Source organism: Eptesicus fuscus, chromosome 15 (assembly GCF_027574615.1).
Source record: "Eptesicus fuscus isolate TK198812 chromosome 15, DD_ASM_mEF_20220401, whole genome shotgun sequence".
NCBI lineage: Eukaryota > Metazoa > Chordata > Mammalia > Chiroptera > Vespertilionidae > Eptesicus > Eptesicus fuscus.
The window spans coordinates 64,210,344-64,217,561 of NC_072487.1; the positions used below are offsets into that span (position 1 = coordinate 64,210,344).

General features: G+C 40.6%; 1 pseudogene; it reads right to left on the minus strand.

Moving 5' to 3' along the window:
• Positions 1 to 243: 243 nt before the first annotated feature.
• LOC114235355 (U2 spliceosomal RNA) lies at positions 244 to 371 on the minus strand (annotated as a pseudogene).
• Positions 372 to 7,218: the final 6,847 nt, after the last annotated feature.

Below are 7,218 nucleotides of genomic sequence, written 5' to 3' on the forward strand. Positions count from 1 at the left end.
TTCAGCCCCATCTGGCTTTGTCTAACTCTCTCCCCGTTTTTCCAGAGCAGACAGGGCCAGTGAGTTCTGGTTGTGAGTCACCAAGGTTAAATAAGGCTCTGTGAGCACTTGGGCCTGTCTTCTAGAAAACTGTCCCACTTGCAAATACTGACTCAAGTCCTATTAAGGGAATCTTTTCTCTTTTCTTCCTGTTTTAGCTTTTCTCTGACATATTATCCTAGAATTTCAGAGTTTCAAAGGCCCTTAGAGTAGTAGCAATAATAATCATCATATTAACATATAATATTTTATGGTAATTACCACAGCTGCCATTTTTAAACTGATAAGAACAGATACTACACTTGATCTTAGCCAAAAGGCCGAGAATCGATAACAGCTGCCATTTTTATTGAGCATTTACTATGTTCCAGGCACTTTGTATGTATTATTACATTTAAGCCTTGGGTCTTCTTGATAAGGTAGATATTATCATCCTGTCTGATAGATTTTTAAACCCAGGAAAAGAAAAAATGAATTGTTCAAGGTAAATGCTGGCACCAGGGTTCAAACTGAGATCTGTGAAGACTTCAGGCTTTTTGTTCTCAAACTTCATGAAGTCCCTAACCTTTCATTCTACAGAAGATAAATGATAACTCAAGGTGAGGAGGGTGGAGCAGAGGGGGTGTGGAAGGCATGAGCATCTTGCTTAGTTCACATGACCCCGGAGTGGCCACACCAATGGCTGCCTCTCTAGTGCAATAAGCAGCTCACATTAGCTTTTCTCTCTCCTCTAAAGGAATCAGGTATTTACTAATCATCTGTAACTGTGTTTAATGAGAGAAAAGGGGTTGGTCCTTTTGCAAAATGAGAGCAATGAAAACATTTCTCATTGTGATTGTTAAATTCACAATGTTGAATTTATCTTGCATTGCTGGAGGACTTTTAGAAAATTGTATTATAGCTTAATGAGTGCCTTACAATTTATAAAACTATTTCAAATATTTTCTCTCATGTAATACTTGCTTCAGCTCTGTAAGCAGGAGGATATGATTATCACAGTAAGGACACTATGTCCCGAAAAGATTACATTACTTGCAGAGCCAGAGTCAAAACCTAGGCCCTGTCCCTTGGAAGGAAGCTTGTTGGCTATGAGGGCCTGACATCCAAGGTCAGGCAATTTTCCTATGAATTTTACACTCATATTTTCAAGTTAAAAAGTTAATGAAGATTTTAGTTGGCTGAGGTGACTTTATTTTTTTACTGAGATTTTTGCACTGAATAAATAAATTTAGTGAGTAATGATATCTTTATAATCACAAGTCTTCCCACCCTTCATCCTTTATGTCTCCAATTAGAATCTGAGACCCTTTGCAGTTTTTGCTGAGTTGAATCCTTTACAAATTGCCTTGGTAGCTAATTTGAATAACATCTTCAGTTCTGTTATGCTTTTTTCCTAATTGATTATACTGCATTATTTTTATTTCCAGTTAGAAACTTGATACTTGGTTGAGCATTCCTGCTGTTTCCAAGAGCTTTTCAGTTAATTTGCTTCAGGTTTCAGCATAGGATTATACCATCTGCAAATATTTAAAAAAAACATAACAAAACCTGCTCTCCTAGTTCCACCATAAGTGCTCTTTCTACCACATGATACTGCATTTTTCCACTAATTTGCATTTTCCAGATGACTAAATGGCTCCTTTAAATGCCAAAATATTTAGAAATATAACTGCCTGAGCTGACAATCTTTCTCAAATGAATTACAATGTGTAGCAAACAGCTGTGGTTTTGCCTGCACAACACATCTTTCCCCCATCTTTTTTAAAAAGTTGTTTTTATTAATTTCAAAGAGAGGAAGGGAGAGGGAGAAAGAGATAGAAACATCATTGGTGAGAAAGAGATAGAATCACCTATTGGCTGCCTCCTGCATGCCCCCTACCGGGGATTGACCCTGCAACCATAGCATGTGCCCTGACTGGGAATGGAACCGTGACCTCCTTCCTGGTTCATGAGTCAATGCTCAACCACTGAGCCACACAGGCCAGGCATTCCTCCCCATCTTTTGATAGAAGCCCCTCTCTTTCTTTGGAGGAACTACCCCTCCCACACCCCATGAGGTCCAACTAGACTGCCCATCACTTTATCTCATCCACATACCCCTAACCCTGACTCCACTACAGGCTGACCTAAGGGACTCTTCCAAGAATTTGTGTCTTGAGAGAAGGGAAACTTGGCCAGAAGTACTCAGGAGCGGTGTCATCTAGAAGGCAGGCCCTAAAGAGATGTCCACATTTGGGCCTGGGGTGGCCCTGATTTCTGCCTCCCAAAGCCTGATTATTCAAGTGTTCCTTCCATTCCAGGAGTTTCCCAATATTCTTCAATTTGCTTCTGTTACAAGTGATCCAGATATCAGTGCCCAAAAGTTGGTTGCAAATATTAGACCCTGCTATCAACGGAACTGTATCCCTCCCAAAAAGATATGTTGAAGTCCTAACCCTGAAATGTGGACTTATTTGGAAACAGGTTCTTTACAGAAATAGTTAAGTTAAAAATGAGGTCATGAGAGTGGGCCTTAATCAATACATGTGGGGACCTTAAAAGAGAGAAATTCAGAAACAGAGACAGACACATAAAAGGGAAGACAATGCGGAGACACACAGAGAAGGCCACGTCAGGACAGAGATGGGAGTGATGCATCTACAAGCCAAGAAACTCCTTGAAGTGGCCAGAAGCTAGAAAAGACATGAGGACGCGTGGCCCCAACGACACCTGGATTTCTGGGCTTCAGAATGTGAGACAACAAACTTCTGCTGTTTTAAGCCACCAAATGTGAGGTACTTTGTTATGGCAGGCCTAGGAAACTAACACAGATCCTCAAGGAAATGTAGGCTATCTGGAATGGCATATGGCAGAAACTGCTGACTGTTCACCAAACCCTTCTTCCCTTTTTTGCCTGTGAGTAGACCTGTAGCCAGGCACATGGCTGCCCCACCAAACCATCTTTGCTTAGCCTCCCTTGTGGTAAGGGTGACCATGTGTCTGAATTCTCCCCAGGGGAATATAAGTGGGAATAACCTGTGCCATTTCTGGGTCTTCTTCAAAATAGTGTCCTAAATGAATTACAACTTCAGAAAGCTTTTCTAATTAGCTTTCTTCAATTGAAGATTTGATTCTGGGCTGGCTGGATCTCTGCTACCTTCACCTAGTAATTATTTGAATATAGGAGGAGTCCTTGGTAAATGACATCAACCTAAGACTCTCATGAATTATCTCAAGAATTGAAAGGAAGAAAAAAATGTACCCAAAGTCTCCTGCTGTCCTCTGTTACATTTTCCATAGAAGGAATGTAATTAGGCTGATGAAACACCCTTTTACCTTTATAGGGCTCTGCAGCTTCATGGAGCGTTTTCACATCTAATGCTCCTTTGCTCTTCCGACACTGTGACCTAAAGGAAAGAGGACAGGCATAGAGGTCAGGGAGGGCTGGATAGAGTCGCTGCTTTGCTATGCTTTGGCTCTGAAATGCCAATTAACCATGTGTTAAAGGAGGAGAACAGCAACGTTCACTCTTTGCTTTTAGCGTTAGGACTGTGATTACTCTGCACATAGTAGATACTCCTGCAACCTGTTGAATGATGCTATGAAGTTTGCAGGGTAGGGATTCTGAGCCCTGACTTACAGGTGAGGGAAATGAAGTTCATCAGAATGAAGACAAGAACTGTTCAAGGTCACAGAGCTAGATCTGCATCTTCAAAACCAAATTCATTGTTTCTATCCCCTTAATCCACTGAATAACAGAATTTTCCCAGATTTAAATAATAACACACTGTTGGCAAAGGTAGCTTTCATTTATTGAGCATTTAACATGTGTCTGACACTAGACTAAGCAGTTGATATGAATGAATCCTTTTTACGGATGGAAACGTCAAGGATTCAACAAGGTGAAGTCACTTGCCCAAAAACACCGACAAGGTCATTGCCAATAATGGGAGGGCTGATAACATGCCTTCCGATGGGATGCACTAGAAAGACATGGCATCATCTAAATAGCATTTTGCCCAAAAACGTATGAACTGATTGAATAATGAGGAGACATTTGACAAACTCAAATTGTGAAATATTTTATAAACAACTGCCCTGGACTCTTCAAAAATGCCAATGTCAGGAAAGACAAAAAAAAGGGGGGGGGGGGGATGTTCCAGACCAATGGACACTAAAGAAACATGGAAATTAAATCCTTCTTATACTGCTGGATGAAAACTGAAAAGTTATAAAAGAACATAATCAGGCCAATCAAAGAAATGTAAACATTAACTGTTTTTAGGTATTATTGCATTAATCTTATATTTATTGAATGTGACAATAACATTATGATTATGTAGAAAAGTATTCTTATTCTTAGGAGATATGTGCTAATGATTTTATTTTATTATTTTTTTATTTTATTTTTTTAAAATATATTTTATTGATTTTTTACAGAGAGGAAGAGAGAGGGATAGAGAGCTAGAAACACCGATGAGAGAGAAACATCGACCAGCTGCCTCCTGCACACCCCCTACTGGGGATGTGCCCGCAACCAATGTACATGCCCTCGACCGGAATCGAACCTGGGACCCTTCAGTCCGCAGACCGACGCTCTATCCACTGAGCCAAACCGGTTTCAGCTGTACTAATGATTTTAGAGGTAAACAGATACCATACCAGCAACTTTCAGATGATTCAGGAAAAGAAGGCGTGTGTGTGTGTGTGTGTGTGTGTGTGTGTGTGTACGTACATACAGTACACAGAAATAAAGCAACTGTGGCAAAATTAGCAAATCTAGATGAAGGATGTAAGGTTGTTTATTGTACTGTTCTTTCTTTTTAAAAAATATATTTTTATTGATTTGAGAGAGGAAGGGAGAGGGAGAGAGATAGAAACATCAACAATGGGAGAGAATCATTGATCGACTGCCTCCTGTCAACCCCGAAACCCGGGCATGTGCCCTTGACTGGCATCCAACCCGGGACCCTTCAGTCTGTAGGCCGACGCTCTATCCACTGAGCCAAACCAGTTAGGGCTATTGTACTGTTCTTTCAATTTTTCTCATTATCTGGATTTCTTCAACATATAAGGCTGAGGAGAAAATAGAGGCAAAATAATGCCAATCTCCAAAAAGCAAATTATTGAAATAACATTAGTAATATGTCTGGCACATAGTAGATGTTCAATAAAACATAGCTCGTAATGGGAGATAAGAGTTACCTAAGATCAAATGAGTAAATCTTTGCAAAGCATCATTTATTATTCATTCAACAAACATACAATCAGCAGCACTTCAAATGTGCCAGGTCTGTGCCAGGAGCTAAGGACAGAGGGAGGAGAGAGACACATTCTCTTCTTACAGGGAGCTCAAACGATAGTGGAAGAAGACATACAAGCCAATGATTACAACACAGACAAATTCTAAAAAAAAAAAAAAAAAAAAAAAAAAGGATAGATTTGGCAAAGGAGAGCGACTGATTGCATCAGGTTAGGACCAAGAACTTGGGGCCAGCTGTCCAATTCCTGTTTATAGTGGTACAGTAGACATCAGGTTGCATCTGAATTTCTGGAAGCACCTATAAAATCCCAGATAGACCAGGTCACCTCAGAAATTCTGAGTTCCTGCCCCTTTAGAATGCCTGGACTAAAGGTGGGATGGACTCCTCTCTGGGATGCCAGAGCCAGAATTCCTGAGCTGGAAACACTCTGCCCAGGCTCCAGCCACACTGATCCTTCTTTGGTTTCTCCAGGGCTAACCCTGGTTTGTCCTGTTCAGGCCTTACCAGGGCTTCCCTCAGCTGTGACCAGTTGCTAACTGCCCCCAACCCTCATATCCCTTCCTCAGAGGTCTTTATAGAACATTCCCAAGACTCCTGCTACACTCTGGGTTTCTTTTCTTCATAGCTCTCCTTCAACTATAAATAATTCATTTTTGCCAAGTTATCTGTTCTGTATCTAAAGTCCTCATCAGATTGTAAACTCCAGGAGGGCAGAGACGGCCTCTCTCATATTTACACTGGTCTCCTCAACATTTGCGGTGTACCCAGTATGCACAGGTACAAGATAAATCTTGTTGAATGAATGAATTGGCGAGTCCAGGAAATCTCTGTGAGTTCTCAGAGAAGGGAATGGGAATGGAACACTTTAATAAGTGGCTCTGTGCCAGGCAGTCCACATTCATCATCTTATTGATTCCTTAAAAACATTTTGAGACAGGTGTATCATTAGCCCCATTTTGCTAATGAGAAGATAGGATTTGACCTGTCAAGTATCTTGTCAAAGGACTGGTAAATGCCAGCAACGGCAGGATTCAGATCCTAGGTAGTTTCAAAACCTGGGCTCCTCCTCTTGTGAGGAAAAGTGATTGGCCTACACCTCTATAGCCCCCTTCATACCTGCAACAGTATCTGTTGCTTTACGACATAGATGTTGGCTTCATCACTAGAAAACAATCATAAAGGTCATGATGACAGTGTGACAACTGTGCCAACTTTGATGAAGTGCCTTTGAATAAACCACATTCACAGGCATTATCTTTTTTAATCCTATAATTGGTCTAAAAGTTGGTGAATGCCTAACTAATGTCTGGTACACTTTTGTTTGTTTAAAAAAGTGGGATGTCATGTACATTCTCCTCTTGTCTTTCAAACTCATTTGTAGTGGCTTGTTGTTGTTTGCTATGTAGACATGTTAGTCAACTTTGTTAAACTTGCATGATTCGTTTTAAAAATCATAGAACTAATTTACTACTCGTGTAGTCCATTTATTTATTTGACTTTTTTTTAATGTTTAAGTGCTTGTCCATTGGTGATGAGGTAGACATTTAAAAAAAATTTTTTTTAAGTGACTTAGCTAATTATATCATCTCCAGTGAGTGACTAAGCCAAAGAAGAGCTTCCTTCTGATGGATTCCCGTCCCTCCACTAGTATTCGGATGGAAAACAACTCTGGTCACAGGGGAGCTCAAGGAAAGGCTTTATTTATTTCAGAAAGAAGTCAGAAAACCCTGAGGGGAGTCCCAGGTCTGCCCCTAGAAGTCTAGATGACTTTGGACTGGCCCCTTCCCCACCCAGCACTTTGCTCTGAGTTCAAAGTTCTACTGGGGGTGAGAGGCAAAGTGACCTCTGGCACTGATGATTATTCTTCTAAAAGAGTCCTAAAGAATCATTGGGGTAAAAATAAATCCTATTTTAACTATCTGAGTGGCAAGTATTG